Genomic DNA, 18,956 nt, shown 5'->3' on the forward strand with positions numbered 1-18,956 from the left:
TTTATACATACATTTTTTGGATATATATCCTCCTCACACCTCTGTCATCAGAATTAAGGTCGATTTGACATTTTTTATGTTTTAAATTCAAAGTTCTAGTGATATATAATATAAATTGTAATAAAGAAAGCAATTGTATTTTGAATTAAAATAGTCATGTGGCATTATTAGTCTCTTAACCCTACAAAATGTTTTTCTTTCCCCTTTGAAGAACTTACACAGTTTAAACTGCACTAACCTGCTGAGTAAACACAGAGGTGTATGCTACAGTAACCTTCGTCAAATTCCTTTTACCCCAGCTCAATCACATTCTCTTGATTGGACCAATTTACGCCTAGGTTTATTTAATGTCAGGTCTCTGTCTAATAAGGCTCAGTTAATTAATGATTTTATTCAGGATTACAACATTGATATTCTCTCTTTAACTGAAACATGGCTTGGACCGAATGACAATGTTTCCCTGATTGAGGTTTCTACACCTAATTATTCTTTTTTCCAGAAAGCTCGCTCTACTGGGCGGGGAGGTGGACTTGCTACTGTTTTCCATAGTGAACTTAGAATCAAGCAGGAAATTGTTGAAGGTTATTCATCTTTTGAAGTTTTAACCTTGACATTAAACAGTCCATTACTTGTTCATATTGTAATTATTTATCAACCACCCAAGTCAAACCCGCTATTTCTAATTGAATTTGGGGATCTGTTTTCTATATTGACAGTCAAATATGATAGGATTCTTTTATTGGGTGATTTTAACCTTCATGTTGACATTGATTCTAATTTCTTGGAATTTCTGAGGCTACTGGATTCCTTAGATTATATCCTGCATGTCAAAGGTCCTACGCATAATCGTGGCCATACTTTAGATCTGGTAATTTATAATGGTTTAGCTGTTAAGAACATCATAACCCTAGATCTTACTATTTCTGATCATCTTGTCATTCTTTTTGAGGTGAATCTGCCAGTATCTACAAAGACTGTGGACATTTAAATCCTGGGTAATTAATTCTTCAACTGCTATTAAGCTTTCTGAGTCCTCATCAGTAGATGAGCTGGTTAATACCTACAACACCACCTTGACTGGTATCTTAGATGCTGTAGTGCCAATCAAAAATCGGAGAGTGTCTTTTAAAAAATGGCATGTTCATTACATTGCATGGAAGGGCCACCTGGTTAAATATAGGAAGGCTCTGGCGTTGGCTAAATCATATTATTCTAATTTAATTGAAACTAATACTTTTTGATACCCTAGATAAATTAATTAATCCTTCCCCTAATAGTCCTACTCTTGACATTGGCTCCTTTCACAGCTGCAATGACTTCTTACATTTCTTTAAAAATAAAATACTTGATATCAGAAATGAGATTCCACAGGCAGCTTCTATTAAGGAGGACTAAAGCACAATTTTACCAACTACACCTATTAAGGCTACTATGGGTTTTTTTTCTTTGATTATTTTATTTATGTATTATTTTTATTATTATTATTATTATTAGTGGGGCTTGTGAAGCAAGGGTCCCCACTTTAAATCTTCGACATACTTCTTCTTTTTATTCTTTGGCACGCTACTCCTCTTACACCGTTTAAGCTAGAAACGCCGTTCAAAACTTTAAAACATGTAGACCCGTCTGGAATAGTGTGCTTGTATACAACTTTTTGATATATTTTATACTTTTTAAACTAAAGCTTTTTGTCCTTTTTTGTCCATCTTCATTCACTTTAATGGGACTTTTTTCAACATTCTAAAGCTCCCCATTGTTTAAAAACTCTCAGACTTCCAACATTTTACTGTAAACGATGCAACTTTTGACACAAATCAGCTACTTTGACCACGTTCCCCACAAGTAAGACAAAAAGTTAGAGCATCTTCCTCTACTTCTCTGCTATTCAAATCTGAAATCAGAACAGAAATAACTTATACCAATAAAGAGGTACACCTGTTTTAGTAACCGCACCAACTAAATTTTCTCTAACTTTTTATAAACAACTGAAATTTTGACCACTTTCCCTAAAGCAAGCCCCACAACTTGTAAAGTTACCATCTAGTTATTATTATTATTAAAGCTGGCATTATTGTTATTATTTTGCAAGGATGGGATTACTTCCCTATCCTTAAATAAACATGTGAGAATGTGTCTGGAGCCTTAATAAGGTAATAGTTTGATCAATGGGAGAGTTAAGAGTGAATGCTACCAACCAGCAAACAAGGTACTTGTTTGCATAAAAGAATTATAGTGTGTGTGTTATTTTACTTTGGCCCATGTGCCCTTTTGTTTATTATTGTGTTTTGTTTAAACTGTTTGTTTATTTTTGTTTAATAAAAAGCTGAGCGGTATTGCGTTTAGTTTAGCCCTGCAGTTACTTGTGTTTTCTGTTTCATTTCCTGGTCTGAATGCACCACCCACACGCACCACTCAAGCTATCTGTGACACAGAGCTACTACATGGTCTCTTGATCCTATTCCTACAAAACTATTAAAAGATGTTCTTGGTGTTATTAATACCCACATTTTAAAATTATAAATGGTTCACTTTCTTCTGGTATAGATCCCTCAGCACTTAGGGTAGCTGTGGTAAAGCCTATGCTTAAGAAACACAATTTGGGCCCGAAAGTCCTCAATAACTATAGGCCAATCTCCAACCTACCATTCTTAGATAAGGTTCTATAGAGTTATTGCAATTCAATTACAAAAAATTCTAACTCTTAATGGTATATTCGAGAAGTTTCAGTCTGGTTTTCATGCTGCACATAGCACCGAGACGGCCCTTGTCAGAGTTGTGAACAATCTGCTGATAAGCTCTGACTCGGGCTTTCCATCAGTATTAATTCTTCTTGATCTAAGTGCTGCGTTTGATACTGTAGACCATTCCATCATACTGAATCGTCTTGAAAGCACAGTAGGACTGTCTGGCCTTGTCCTATGCTGATTCAAATCTTATCTTTCTGATTGGTTTCAGATCGTCTCTTTTTGGGGAGGTAAAATCGGCAATTATTGGAAGTTGTCAGTGGTGTTCCACAGGCCTCCATTCTAGGTCCCTTGCTGTTTTCATTTTATATGCCACCGTTAGGTGACATTATCCACAGGCACGGAGTGAACTTCCATTGCTATGCTGATGATACCCAGCTATATTTATCCCTAAAACCAGGAATTTCTTCCACCTGGGTGGTATTAACTACTTGCCTTACAGTCATCAAGCATTGGATGTCACAGAACGTTCTAATGTTGAATTCAGATTAAACAGGTTATGCTAGTGGGATCACAGAACCAACTGAAAGGAAATGTGGGATTACATGAACTCATGAACTCAACCCTTGCAGTCTCTCATCAAAACTTAAACTAGAAATTAAGAGTTTGGTGGTCATCTTTGATACTGATCTATCATTTGAGACTCATATTAGGGAAGTTACTAAAGTATGTTTTTACCATTTGAGAAATATAACAAAACTTAATTATTTCCGTATCTGATGCTGGGAGACTAATGCATGCCTTTGTTTCGTCTAGAATAGATTATTGTAATGCACTTTTTTCTGGTGTCCCAAAACGTGTGGTATCCCTCTTGCAGCTTGTTCAGAATTCCAACACTAGAACTTTGACTAAAACCAGGGAAAGTTAACATATTACCCCTGTTTTGGCCTCTTTACACTGGCTCCCTGTGCATTATAGAATTGATTTTAAGATGTTGCTGTTAACTTACAAGGCCCTGAATGGATTAGCACCTAGTTATTTGCAGGAGTTGCTGACCCTGTATCTTCCAAACCGCACTCTGAGATCACAGGATGCAGGGCTACTGGTTATTCCTAGGGTCAACAAAAGCAACATGGGAGGTAGGGCTTTTTCTTGTAGAGTTCCTAAATTATGGAATGCTCTGCCTTCGTTTGTCAGGGAAGCTGGGACCCTTACAGTTTTCAAGTCAATACTAAAAACGCACTTTTATAAAATGGCTTTCTTATCTTAGTGGGTTTTAATGTAACTTTAAAATTGCTGCTTTTGTATTTTTATGTGTATACTGTTATTTAAATGGTCTGACTGTAGCAGTTGTTTGTGTGACATGCTATACAAATGTATTGTGGTTTGTTATTTTCTCTGCTATGTACTGTACAGTGATTTGCGATACTTTTGTATAAAAAGCGCTGTATAGATGCAATAAATAAATATAAATAAATAAATATGGCCACTGCTACCCGTAGCTACACAGTGTGCTAAGTTCTGATAATTCTAATACTTCAAGATAACATGTAGTAAGAAACTAGAAAATACCATGTTTATTGGGCTACCTGAGCTAGTTTAGGCAATGTAATGTTGGGCTACTTCTGGACTGGTATTTGGTTGACTTTGGGTTACAAACGTAGCTTAATTTCTGGCAACCCTGCCCACTAGCACTGACAATGCAGGCACTACCCTTGGCTTAGGAGCTTGCACCCCAGTGGTGCCATGGCAACGTCCTCAAAGAGTCTGTCAGCATTCTGGTGACATTCAGGACTTTGTGACTCTTCTTCCTTCTTTACAAGAGGTACTTAAGTAACTAACAGTAACTGCTTCCCCTTATAACTGACATGTTTGCAGCCAGTAGGACAGTTTAACACAGATGACACTGCTAGGGTGAAATGACCTAGGAAGTAAAGCAGTAACAGACTTCTTGGAAGACATGACAAGACAACTGAGGACTTCCTTTAATCTAGTTCAGTACCAGATGCTTGTTTTAACCCTTTGAGTAGTACAAACGTACCGGTACGTTCGCTGCTCTCTGGTCCCCATGTTCTGCAACTTTAAACTTGAATTACTGAGCCTACAAAACCCTTGATCACATAATATTTTAAAACTAGGTTTCTGTAACACCTTGTATTGGCCTTTTGTGCACTCTGCCAGATATTGACTGAATTACATATAATAAACCCATTCACAAAATGTCAAAAGTGTTTGTAAACTGGCGAAAATCGCTCAGTGAGAAAGAAGTATTAATAATAATACTGAATTCAGATTCCGATTTAAATTCAAATACATACAATTCTTCCATTGAAACGGATGTCAGCGAGTGTGTCAGTGAAGACATGAGCAATATTTACCATCAACATCAAGTGACAGCGAAGAGGCGGTGCCAGGCTCTGTGTGTTGCTCCATGCTTCAAGGAGTATCATACGTTGAACCATTAGATACTCTCACTCCCTCCGCCCTCACAACCTGTTTACCCGGATATTATTTATTCATCTCTCTCTCTCTCTCTCTCTCTCTCTCTCTCTCTCTCTCTCTCTCTCTGTCTCCCTTTGTGTTGTGGTTGTTCCACCTCATTGTTTATTGCCTACATGTTATTAGTAAAAACCTTTCCCTATAACTAAATAAAAATATATATTTATTTGTTTGAATTATTTACAGTAAAAATGATTTGTCTGTATTTCGTCAGTATTCATTACATACATACAAACATATAGCTTTCAGCTTCTTTGTACGCTGTACCTGTAATAATCAAGCGAATGCAAAAAAAAAAAAAAAAACTCACTCCCGTAAGACCGGCAGTGCATTTTAGAACTCACTACTCAAAGGGTTAATATGAAAATACATGTTTGCTATAACATGTGTTTCTTTCAAAACTGCACATGTGAGACCTATGCAGCTAATGGCAATAACAAAATAGGATGTTCGCTACCATCACTTTTAGGTGAAGTGCCTTTCAATAGAACAGCATTAATTGACTCACAATATAGTAATAACAATAGTACCGGAATCTATCAATGCATTTCAAAATTAACTGTGTCAGTAGACTTATTTAACTCAACAAGGTTGTTGTTTTTGAAAGTATTGTACAGTATGTTATTTAGAGTTTCAAGGGGCAGATAAATAGTGCCATACAATTTAAAGTGGTTTTGATTTAATGTTTTTTTTATTGATTTAAAAACAAAAACTTGTTTTGGAATTCCTGAGTTCAAGCACAGCTAGTGAAGTAGTTTAACATCAATTTTATAATGACATAATTTTAGTTTTATTTACCCTTTTCTATAATATAAATGTAGTGGCACTTCAGTCGCCATGTTTCTACTTAGTAGGAGTACCACAGGGCTACATTTTGTATATTGTAACAAACCAGTGGCATCACCATGGTATGAAGACTCAATAAACTTGTGGCATATATCAGGACCACTGTGAAATATTATTGTTGCAAGTGCTGGTAATGCTGGGGTCTGTCAATAGTTCTGCTACGTTTTAGCAACATTATTTGTGATGTCTCTATAATACATGTTTCATTTCAATGTCATATAGTTACTATGTCAATAACAACATTTCAAATGGCATGGGTGCAGGACAAACAGAAGGACAGGTGATGCCTTTTATTGGATTAACTAAACAATAATCAGTCACAAGCTTTCAAGACCTCAGAGGTCTCTTCTTCAGGTGAAAGTAGAACAGAGAGATTTTGTTTCTACATTATTTTTTGTACATAATTTGTCACTGTCTTGAGTGCCAAAATTTAACTGCAGACCATAAACATGACCAACAGTGATAAATCTAACATGGCAACTTAAAAAGCTGCATCTTTGTATTCTACTTTGCATAAAGTCAGCATCTTTGCTTGGGGCAGTACTGCATACAAAAGCTATTTGATGGGAAAAAAATATTGTGGTTCATGTCAGTAGAGCATGCTAGTAAAAAAAAAAAAACACATTCTAAATCGAACTACAATTATTTTACTTAGTCTACCTGACTTAATAGAGCATCGTTTTCTATCAGTTTTACCTTGCAGTCAGTGTATGTACTAAAGTAAAAATGTAATATTAAATAAAATAAAAATATCTGTACTGTACACAAACTGGTGTTTAGTAATGTGGAGCATTTTACAGATGTTTTGAGAATTTGTGTGTGCTACAGGTTGCACATTATGCACTAGGTGCACAGTAATAGTATTCTATAAAGTATGATATTGTGTTTCTGATGGGGTAGCATACAGGAGGTCATTACATTTGATTATATACCACCTCCTCACAAACAGTGTAAAGAATGCCAGTGTCTTTAACAGTTTTGAAGTTGTCACTTCAACGACCCAAGTGCTGTCTGCAAAAGATCTGTGCTCTAATTGCAAAGAACACAGTCGCAACTTTAAATTACAGACCTCTGAACTACAAGATACTTTGTTACAGCAGCTTATGGTAGAATTTCTGAACTGTAATAATGCTTATTGAGAGCTGGTCGTGGGCCCAAATGCAACATGAGATTTTAATATACATTACACTTGTGAATTGTTCAGAGACTTTAGTCTCTGCCATAAGAGCACTTTTGAGATAATTGCTGTTACAGATAGAGAAGTTGATAAATACAACTTTATAAGGCCCCACAATATGTTTACGAAAGCAATAAAAAGGAAGCCTAGTTCGCACCACATAGCCATTAGAATCACAACACTACGGACCAAATACCACATCTATACAGTCGCGGACCAAATACCACATCTATACAGTCGCGGACCAAATACCATATCTATACAGTCGCAGACAAAAGTATTTGGGCAGTTAAAAAAAAAAGAGAAAAACCACAAAGAAAGTGATTTCTATAATTTCTAATTGTTCTATTGAAAGATATTAATTAAAGTAGAGATTCAGCTTTATAATAAAACAACAAATGATTACATAACATAAAAAATAACATGCAAAAATGAATTTCATACAAGTATTTGGGCAATCAACATATTTCGTATGAAACCCACTCGTTGTAAATTATTGACAATTATCATGATTGAAAACCAACACCTGATGATAATTATAGAATAAATAAATACATAATCATCAAGTGCTGAAAAATAAATGGGAAATTTGTGATTCAAAAAAGCAACAAAAATACAGCAACGATCTCAAAATGGCAATGATACAACTAAACGAAAAAGGAGAAACTACCAGAAAAGTATCAGAAAGACTTGGTTTACCAAAAAGCACTCTGGGTTATTATTGACAAATAGAGGAGAACAGGAACTACTGCAACTAGCTCCAGGTGTGTAAGACCAAGAAGGATTTCTGCAAAATCTGGAAGAATCATCGTTTGAGCAGCCCAATAAAATCCTTGGATTACTGCAAAAGATTTGACACAAGAATTGAAAAAAGATGGTCAAGAAATTCATGAGCAAACAATTCAACAATACCTCAACAAGATGAATGTCCATGGGTGAAAACCAAGATGCAAACATTTGTTAAACAATACACAAAAGAAAGTGATTGGAAGTGTTCCATTGAATACTTGAAGAAGCCTGATGATTTCTTAACCAAATTTTATGGTCAGACGAATCCAAAATTATTATTTTTTCAGCAAGAAAGCAACAATATGTTTGGAGGAAGAGAAGAATTTAAAGAAAAGTTCATCATGCCTAATGTTAAACATGGTGGAGGTTGTGTGATGGTATGGGCTTGTTTTTCTTCCTCGGGCACTGGTGACCTTTGTATTGTAGAAGGAACAATGAATGCTGCAAAATATCAAGAAATTTTGCACTCTCATTTGTTACCCAGTGCTGGAAGGCTTATTGGACGGAGGTTTGTATTCCAGCAGGATAATGACCCCATTCTGCGAAGTCTACAAAGAAAATTCTGAAAAAAGGAAGATTACAGTTATGGATTGGCCGTCTCAGTCCTTGAATCCCATCGAGATGTTGTGGATTGACTTGAAGGCTGTTGTTGCAAAAAGGAAACCAAAGTTGATTGCAGACCTCAAAGCTGTATGTGTTGAAGAATGGGCAAAATATCTCTGGAAAGTTGCCAGGAACTGGTTTCAAAATAGAAAAAAAGACTGCAAGCTGTAAAGGAAGCACATGTAAGGGTGCCCAAGTAATTTTGTCAAAGTATTAAATTCATTTTTGCATGTTATTTTTCATTTTATGCATGTTATGTAATAATTGCTTTATTATAAAGCTGAATCTCCAATTTATATCTTTCAATAGAACAATTAGACAAAGATAAGGAGATATGATACATTTTATTGGACTAACTAAACAATAATTAATCACAAGCTTTCAAGACCTCAAAGGTTTCTTTTTCAGGTGAAAATAGTTATTTTACATTTGGAAATAGAAGTTACAAACAGAATGATATATATATATATATATATATATATATATATATATATATATATATATATATATATATATATTGTAACAAACCAGTAGAGTACCCCCGTGTAATACTCTACCCTTGCTTCCACCGACTGGCACAGACACGATGAATGTTCAGGCAAGTAATTTTTATTTACAATATTTACACAAGTTATCACTTTCTTTATGTTGAGTCAAGCCCTGTACGGGTCACTAACTGGCTCACTTCTTCGTCCCTCTCTAACTATTTCAGAATGCCGAGTCCGGCAGGCCGAGGCCTTTGCAAGTCCTTTCCCCGTGGAGTATTTCTACCACACAGGTAAGTATGGAACCGGCGTCCTCTGCTGGAGTCTCTCGGTAACACAGGTAAGAATCACGCAGCCTCCCTCTGCTGGAATCTGGCTGCGACACAGGTAAGAAGAAAGAGACACCCTCTGCTGGAATATCTCTGTAACACAGGTGAGTGTACGGAAGACTCCCTCTGCTGGAGTCTGTCTGCAACACAGGTCAGGATAACGCAGACTCCCTCTGCTGGAATCTTGCTGTAACACAGGTAAGAACAAAAAGACACCCTCTGCTGGAATGTCTCTGTAACACAGGTGAGTGTCAGAAAGACTCCCTCTGCTGGAGTCTCTCTGCAACACAGGTCAGGATAATGCAGACTCCCTCTGCTGGAAACTTGCTGTAACACAGGTAAGAACAAAGAGACACCCACTGCTGGAATATCTCTGAACACAGGTGAATGTAAGGATAGCGTGGACACCCTCTGTTAGAGTATTGCTGCAACACTGGCAAGGATCCACAAGTATGGAATGGGCCCTCCTAGAAGACGGGCCCCGTTGATAGAAATTGTATCCAAGCTGTGGGGATGAACCCCTGCAACCAATGTCCCAGTTGTTCACAGAAACACGGGGTGTCTCAGAGTTCAAGCACAGTATCCTTATTGTCCACGCCACCTGTGGAAACTGTTCTTTATGTCTGTTACAATAAAACCACGTCCAAAACCCCAGACTGTTGCCTTAGTTCTTGCTGTTACAGCTCTCTATTTTAGATGCGCATGAATGCGCGCTTTCTCTCCGAGTCCCAAAGTAAATACACATCCACCTACAAACAGCAGTTGTGACGGTTCCCAATCGTCACGGAAACTGCGGAATTATTTTAAATTCGTTACCGATAGACAGCGTCTCTCGTCCAGTATTTCATAAAAATAAATTAAACCTTACCAAAACAAAAGACTACCTCACCAAGAGGATAAACGCACACGGTAAAACAAAACACAGCTTTTGCTCAAAACGAAATCAAACGTTCACTTTACCTTCCAATAACACGTAATGCACTTTCAACTCTCTGAGAACTGTTCAGCAGTACACACCGGCGGTGCTCCCCACAATCACCCCGGCTGTCCCGCTCCACTTCCCTTTATACCCAGAAACCCCGCCTTGCCTATTAATGCTAGGGTTCCTGGGTTGTATAGTCTTTCAAATGGCGTCGCCATTTCTTAAAGGCGACGCCGCTCTTTCTTACAATATATATACACACACATATATATATATATATATATATATATATATATATATATATATATATATACAGACGTGCTCAAATTTGTTGGTACCCCTCCACAAAAAACAAAGAATGCACAATTTTCTCTGAAACAACTTGAAACTGACAAAAGTAATTGGCATCCACCATTGTTTATTCCATATTTAATAGAAATCAGACTTTGCTTTTGATTTTTTATTCAACATAATATTGTAAATAAGAAAACAAATGAAAATGGCATGGACAAAAATGATGGGACCACTAACCTAATATTTTATTGCACAACCTTTAGAGGCAATCACTGCAATCAAACGTTTTCTGTAGCTCTCAATGAGACTTCTGCACCTGTTAACAGGTAGTTTGGCCCACTCTTCCTGAGCAAACTGCTCCAGCTGTCTCAGGTTTGATGGGTGCCTTCTCCAGACTGCAAGTTTCAGCTCTTTCCATAGATGTTCGATAGGATTCAGATCAGGACTCATAGAAGGCCACTTCAGAATAGTCCAATGTTTTGTTCTTATCCATTCTTGGGTGCTTTTAGCTGTGTGTTTTGGGTCATTATCCTGTTGGAGGACCCATGACCTGCGACTGAGACAGTGCTTTCTGACACTGGGCAGTACATTTCGCTCCAGAATGCCTTGATAGTCTTGAGATTTCACTGTGTCCTACACAGATTCAAGGCACCCTGTGCCAGGCGCAGCAAAGCAGCCCCAAAACATAACCGAGCCTCCTCCATGTTTCACTGTAGGTATGGTGTTCTTTTCTTTGAAAGCTTCATTTTTTCGTCTGTGAACATAGAGCTGATGTGAATTGCCAAAAAGCTCCAGTTTTGACTCATCTGTCCAAAGGACATTCTCCCAGAAGGATTGTGGCTTGTCAATATGCATTTTAGCAAATTCCAGTCTGGCTTTTTTATGTTTTTCTGTCAAAAGTGGAGTCCTCCTGGGTCTTCTTCCATGGAGCCCACTTTCGCTCAAAAAGCGACGGATTGTGCGATCAGAAACTGACGTACCTTCACCTTGGAGTTCAGCTTGTATCTCTTTGGCAGTTATCCTTGGTTCTTTTTCTACCATTTGCACTATCCTTCTGTTCAATCTGGGATCAATTTTCCTCTTGCGGCCGCACCCAAGGAGGTTGGCTACAGTTCCATGGACCTTAAACTTCTTAATAATATTTGCAACTGTTGTCACAGGAACAGCAAGCTGCTTGGAGATGGTCTTGTAACCTTTACCTTTACCATGCTTGTCTATTATTTTCTTTCTGATCTCCTCAGACAACTCTCTCCTTTGCTTTCTCTGGTCCATGTTCAGTGTGGTGCACACAATGATACCAAACAGCACAGTGACTACTTTTCTCCATTTAAATAGGCATGTGTGATACTAATTAAAGAAACATGTATGATACTAATTAAAGAAACTAATTAGTTTGAAATATCACTATAATCCAATTATTTATTATCTTTTCTAAGGGGTACCAACAAATGTGTCTAGGCCATTTTAGAATATCTTTGTAGAATAAGCAATAATTCATCTCTTTTCACAGCTCCTTTGCTTTGCAATTGAGCGAATTATGCAATTACCAGGTATGCATTTGAGCGGAGTGCAATACCATGTAAACACATAGCACATTTCTAGTATAGAGGAAATTGCTGTGCATTTAAATGGAGTATGTAGTTATCTGATATGCAATTAAGTGTACACAAAATAAGATCAAAAGACAACTCAAAAGACACGTTTTACCACTAGCAAATAAGGAGTCATAAACAACAAATTCCCCATTTACCAGTATTAGCCAAACAAAAAATACAGTACTAAATTAAGTACTTACTCAAAAAATGCAGTTGTTTAAATGAATCCTAAAGTTTGCATCATTTTTTTATACACAAGGTGAAAACAATCAATTCCTTGTTTTCTATTACAAAACAATGGTGCATACTTTGGACTGTATGAAATGCTTAGTGAATCTGGCTCAATGTATACTATAAGAAATCAAGTTTGTTATCAGTAGGAACACATGGGCTATTTATTTTTGTTAAAAGATTTTCAGGAAAAAAGATTGAGCTGAAGTTTACAAAATGGAGCACCATTCTTGCAGCTGTCAATATTTAGACTGAATAAACTGGGCTTTTCATTCAACACAGACCAGTCTCTATGGGCTCCTATTTGGTGACTTTCATAACTTATTTGCTCTATGTATTAATATTTTTTTCAATAACGTAGTTACAGACTATTCAAAAGTAAGAGATTTCAACAATATGCATCCTTAATTAGGAAAGCTTCCCGTACCTAAATGACTGTTTCCCACCCAGAATCTGTAGTTAATATATTTGACAGATAGTGTTACATGTACTTCAGTTGTGTTAAAAAATGCGGCATCCTGTTTTGCATTTGGCATACACAGGAAGTCAATGTAAATATAGTTTACTACATGAAATGATGTCATCCCAGGTGAGTGCCTGAAGACAGGGAATTGGTTTAGCAGATGTATTTTCAGCTTTGTTTATTGTTCTGTTAGTTTGCACTTGTTTATAGGTGGCTGGATGATTTGCAATAAGGCATAAATGAAATAGGGGTCATCCTGTGTGCCTGTGTAATCACGATTCTAGACTTGTAAGAACTCACAGAGCAATCCTGTCACTCTGATTAGAGTTTCAGCTATGCATGTTTATGATTTAATCTGTGCCTTATTTTTTATTTTTTTGAGAGTTGCATTACAGAATTCATATCAAGGGTTTCTGCATCAAAACATTCCATCTGAACAATTCATATCCTAAGCTGTCCAGGTGCAGTTATTTGGTCTCAATTATGCTACATGAAAGAGGCGAGGGATGGGTTGGATTTCCTTTTAATGACTATGAAAGCTGTAGCTATCTGAAATGAAAGGAAAACAAGGACTTTACATAACCATTTACAGACAGGACTAAGGATTTTAAAATCTCTCTCTTTGTGTTCTATCTTAGGCAGATATGTGGTTACAGCTTGGGTGAGCTAAGCATTGATCTTCCCCAAACCATTTTGGCAACAAGCCACACTGAACATAAGAAAAGTTATGAACGAAGTCAGTGCTTTGTCAATAAAATTGGTCTACTAGTTTGTATGGAAGTTTTGCCAACACCAAGAACTGAGCAGCGACTAATATAAATATGTGTTTTCTGTCAAATCCTTCCTCTGTCACTACTTTGTTTTGCAATGCAAAGAGGACTTCTCATATTTATTTATTTACTCCTGTTATTTCAAAAACCAGCAGAAGGTTTTGTTTCTCATGTTTGTAAATTCACATGTAAATGACTCCTTTAAAAAGTTATTCAAAGAAAATCTTTGAAAATATTGTGGCTGGATGGCTTTCAGCTTTGAATTGTGTTGTCTGCCAAAGCTCTCTCTAACTTTTGTAATACTTTTCTGTTTGTTCCAGTCAAAAGTAGTGCATATTACAAAAGTTACAACATGTGATTCGAGCTGCAGACTCACATCAGGGCCTGCATCTGAATGATAGCCCTAAAGATAACATTAGGAAAACCCTTATCAGGGGGAGAATCCTCTGGCCTAGCCAGCAGCATAACACCCTATGACATGCCAGTGCCAAAGAGAATGCAAGGCCATGTGAGGGTCATGACCATCGAGTCTGCTGTGACAAGCCATTGCTCACCCCATTAAATATGAAACCCCATTCATTGTCCCAGCATTGATTGTATCCTGTCATTCAGCATGGACACACTGTCACCATGGTAACTGTAATAGGAGGATGTGCACCGGACCGCATTATGCGCTGGTCATAATGTCTGTAACTAAGGAAAGTTTTGTTGTATATGTGGGGTGATTAATGCCTGGTGCCATTATCTCTAATTGAACAGGCATGAAATGAAACCAATTTGCTAGCCCTGATAAGCCTATTGCAAACCATCCATACAGTATTCAGATAAAGCCTTCTGTGAATAACATCATTATATTTTCTTTTAATCACTGGGAAACAAAAGTGCTAAATATCACATATTAATTATAAACCAGGGCCTAAAGGGGAAGAATCACAACTGGAAAATAAAATCAAAAGCAGATTAACCAAAGGTTTATTTTATCAAAGCAATCATGTTTTCCCGTTTCTCTACTCAGTATAACAATTGGATTTTTCAACAATTTAATACAAAGACATAATATAATTAATAAAACTTAATGAGATGCCTAGTTAACCCTGTCCTCCCAAGTAGAACTGCAAAATGAAATGGGCATTATCTTGTGTATTTTTGACTGAATTAAATCATGTATATCCTCCATGTTTCTTTTTTCCCCAAGATGAAAGGCAATAACATACTGACAGCTCTGCCTACACAGCAAGCCCAATGTGTTTGCTGTATGTAGCGAACAAATTACCTTTTTAAGAGCTATAATATTTATTACATTGTTCCTTTCCCCTCCTGGTATCCATATTCAAACATACATGGCTAATTAATTCAAATGCCATAAACTACTTCAGTGGAACCAGCTTTATATATTTGCACAACAGTAAAGAACCAGTTCATCTCTTACACAACAAACCATACAATGTAAAACAGCAGCTTTTACCACCCAACCCAATGGCATCTTCATCATCATCTTTGCAATATTCTACTTTTAAATTATTGGATCTCCTCTTAGTGACTGGTGAGTTAATAATACCGACAGCATCAAACATGTACTGAAAGGGGAAGGGAAACACTTATCACTTTGTGATTATAATGTTTAAAAGGTACAAAAGCAATGTGATCTCGGGTTTCTTTTTGTTGTTTTCGACCGGTATTTGTCAAACGAGCTGTTTAAACTCCTCAATTTATCAACCTGTAATTCGCCATGTCTGTAATTCACTTCCAGTGACGTCACTGGTTGGAAGAATCAGACCGGTTAAAAAGTGGCTGAAAAAGTGGTACTGAATAGAAAAATGTTCTATATTATATAATAATCCCTCGCATTTTTTACCTTGTATAAATGCAACTGTATTTTCTTTTCACACGATGCAGTTTGCTGCACGATCTAAGACGAACATGTTTGTTTTTCCCCCCCAGATAAAAATAAATACATAACGTAATAACTCATGCATAAATTAAAAACCAAAAGCAGCGAAGACGCTAACAAAAGTCAAGGTTATCTACCACACAGTACAGCCCGCATTGAGAGGGCTCTATCACTATTAGAAAACGGTTTATTTCTTTATTTTCTCTTTAAAAAAAACTTTAAAACCTATATTTACCTTGAACTGATATTTCGCCTGGTAACCTTCCTCTGAGGAAAATAGTCCCTAACATAATTAGAACAGAAAAACGACATACACGTATAGAAAACTTTATTATTATTATTAAAATTATTATTATTTGGCTAACATATTTATTTATTTTGTTATTGTGTAAATAATAAAAACAGCGCGATTGTGTAAATGTGTTTTAATATTTTAATGCAAGATGGTTTGTGTAGATTATAAAGTCATGTATAATAATGGGGCTGATTATATATATATATATATATACAGTGCCTTGCAAAAGTATTCAGACCCCTGACCAATTCTCTCATATTACTGAATTACAAATGGTACACTGAAATTTCGTTCTGTTTGATATTTTATTTTTAAACACTGAAACTCAAAATCAATTATTGTAAGGTGACATTGGTTTTATTGGAGTCTTACTCTTTCTTAATATAATTTATCTGGACATTGCCAGATAAAATAACTGTACAATTGTTGAATAATCCATGTAGTATAGAGGCAGACTTGAAACCTGTTGTTGGAGGCGGGGCTCATTCAAGCTGGCAGGGAGTGGATTGGCTGGTTTGGAAAGACCTGAAACAGGGTTGGCAGTTTCACTGGCTGGTTTTGAGGCGGGTGTTGTTTGGATCCAGCTGATGACAGAATTGTAGACCAATTGTGTCTTTCCTATTGATTTGCTGTCCAGTAGCTGTGAATTGAGCCTTCATTACGGTGTCCTGTCACAGACATGATTTCACTTGTCTCTAGACCAGCGTCAGAAAGTATCAATGTTTAGTAGCTTTTTATATTATCAGATTAGTTGTGGATCAGAATGTTAAGGGAAAAAGATGTTATTTATGCACAGATTGATTTAAAATGTAATTCACAGTTAAGCACTTCAATGTTCCAGCGGGCATCTATGCAAAATAGAAGCCTGCTAGATCTGGAAGCTGATTGGCTGTTCGTACGCAATCGTTTTTTAATACGCAGTAGAACATGTGATGTATCATGAAAGCGATTGGATGTATTTTTTTTTTTTTATTCAAACCATAACTTTATTTAGTAATTTTAACAAACCCGGAGAGTTCCCACAAAGGTCTTCTATATAATATATTAACATAGAAGATCTTTGGTTCCAAGTTATGTGCATATCCTGATGTGACATTCGCCATCTCTGTTATCCAACCAGTGATGGCACTGTCAATATGACGGAATGCACTTACAGAAAGTGCCGGTTTCTGTATTTTTAAAAGTCGTTTTATTGAATTATATGATAAATATGACATGTTTTGTATGGCAATTGTTATTTTTTATTACTTTGTAAATCATTTTAACACACAAAACCCCACCGTTTCCCTTCCCTTTAACACTTGACTACAGAGCTTGCTCTTTAGTTGAATGGTAAAACATATACTGTACACCTTTAAACCATGAGGTAAGCATTTTGTCTACAGCCCTTGCTTCTCCATTCAATTCAATAGGCTAAGATGCCAAGCCATTGAATACAGAACAAGCTTAGCACACGCATTGGGAATTACATCTTATGCCTCAAGTCTGCCCTAGGAATATTCTTACCAGATGAGCAGTATCCATGCCCATCCAATCTCTGGCTTCTCTGTTTGAAACTTGCTGCAAAGATGCCCAGTAACAATTGTGTTGACTGTGGTCCATGTTTTGTTAGGTGTACTTATATAAGCTTATGCTATGAAAACATACTTGTAACCAAATTATGTTTTGAACCCAGGACTTAAGAGGTGAAAGACTAGTTGGCACCTAGCTCCCAAGCATTTACTTCATACATTATCTGTTTTGCTATAGGGCATTTGTGATGACCTTTTTGTATAATTGACCTAATAGTTGTGCACAGGCTGCGGCTTTGAAACGGCAAGTCAACAGGAAAGCAGTCAAGGTGATGTGATTGCTGAATGATTCGTTTCAAAATGTTTCCTGACTGTATGGATGAAAACAGAATGCAAAACAGTTAGAATGCAAATATGGTGCACATGTTTACATACAGTCAGAATAGAAACATATTTAGGAACATTTCATTATTATATTTTACCATTTATACTATTAACCCAAGTAATACAAATATTTACATTTAATATTATTATGTCGAAGTAGAAAGTGTAATTGTTCTATATTTAGAAAAGGCATGATTTAAATACATCAAAAATATAGCTGTAGACAGTAGAAGCAGTTGGTGTTCCTTGTGAAATTGGTTCAGATATTTTGCAGTTAGTGGAATTACACTTCAATGTCAGTTACAGGTCCTTTTTTGACCCATGGTGGTAGTCCTAGAATCTTGTTTCCCATAGTTTGGTGTATCCACCTGCAAAGTTTATTTACCTCAGCAGCAAAAAAACAAGCTGCAGTGTGAACAGCAGCACGTCAAAGTGGTATACAGACTTTCAAACAACCCTCTATATGTAGCGTAATTGCAAAGATGTTCTAGGGACAGTAGTTACACAGCAGTTGTTTATCCCACTGCTTCCTATATTTTCAGTAAAATACCTTGTACCTGTTGTGCTTGTTCATTTTTCTTACAGAGTTTACAGAAATAAATCTATCCACAGCAACATTTTTGTCACATCTTTATCGGCACCAGGGGATTCAAATGAAAATTGCCGAGGCAGAAAGTCCTTGTGTGGGTATGTGTGTGTACTTGAGGATAGAGTGTGTACCCAGGGCCGGCCTTAAGGTAAGGCGAGTGAGCCGGCCGCCTAGGGCTCCCATCCTTTAGGGGGCCCATGCTCAACCGGACTGCCGTGAGATTTAATGTGTTCGTTACGTGCGCATAAAATGCTCACAGGTGCAAATTTGGGGTACCACATATAGCGCCAGCAACATTCAATTCTGGTGCAAGTAGTATATATATTTTATTCCTTAGCAACCATAGATGATGATGATAGTTTCTCATTGGGTCTGGACTACTTACATGACCCACCCACACTCATCCACATACAAAGGAGAGAAGGTTTGTGTCGTGTGGGAAAGTGGTAGCACACGTATCAATTACATCTTTGTTCAGCAAGTCAAAAAGGTATGTGAGCATGTGACGGGGTACACCCCTCCCCTGTGCATATTATGTTTTGTATTTTGTATTTGTTGTATTATTATTTAAAATGTATTGTTTAATTTGTATAAAGCAC

This window comes from Acipenser ruthenus, chromosome 2 (assembly GCF_902713425.1).
Source record: "Acipenser ruthenus chromosome 2, fAciRut3.2 maternal haplotype, whole genome shotgun sequence".
NCBI lineage: Eukaryota > Metazoa > Chordata > Actinopteri > Acipenseriformes > Acipenseridae > Acipenser > Acipenser ruthenus.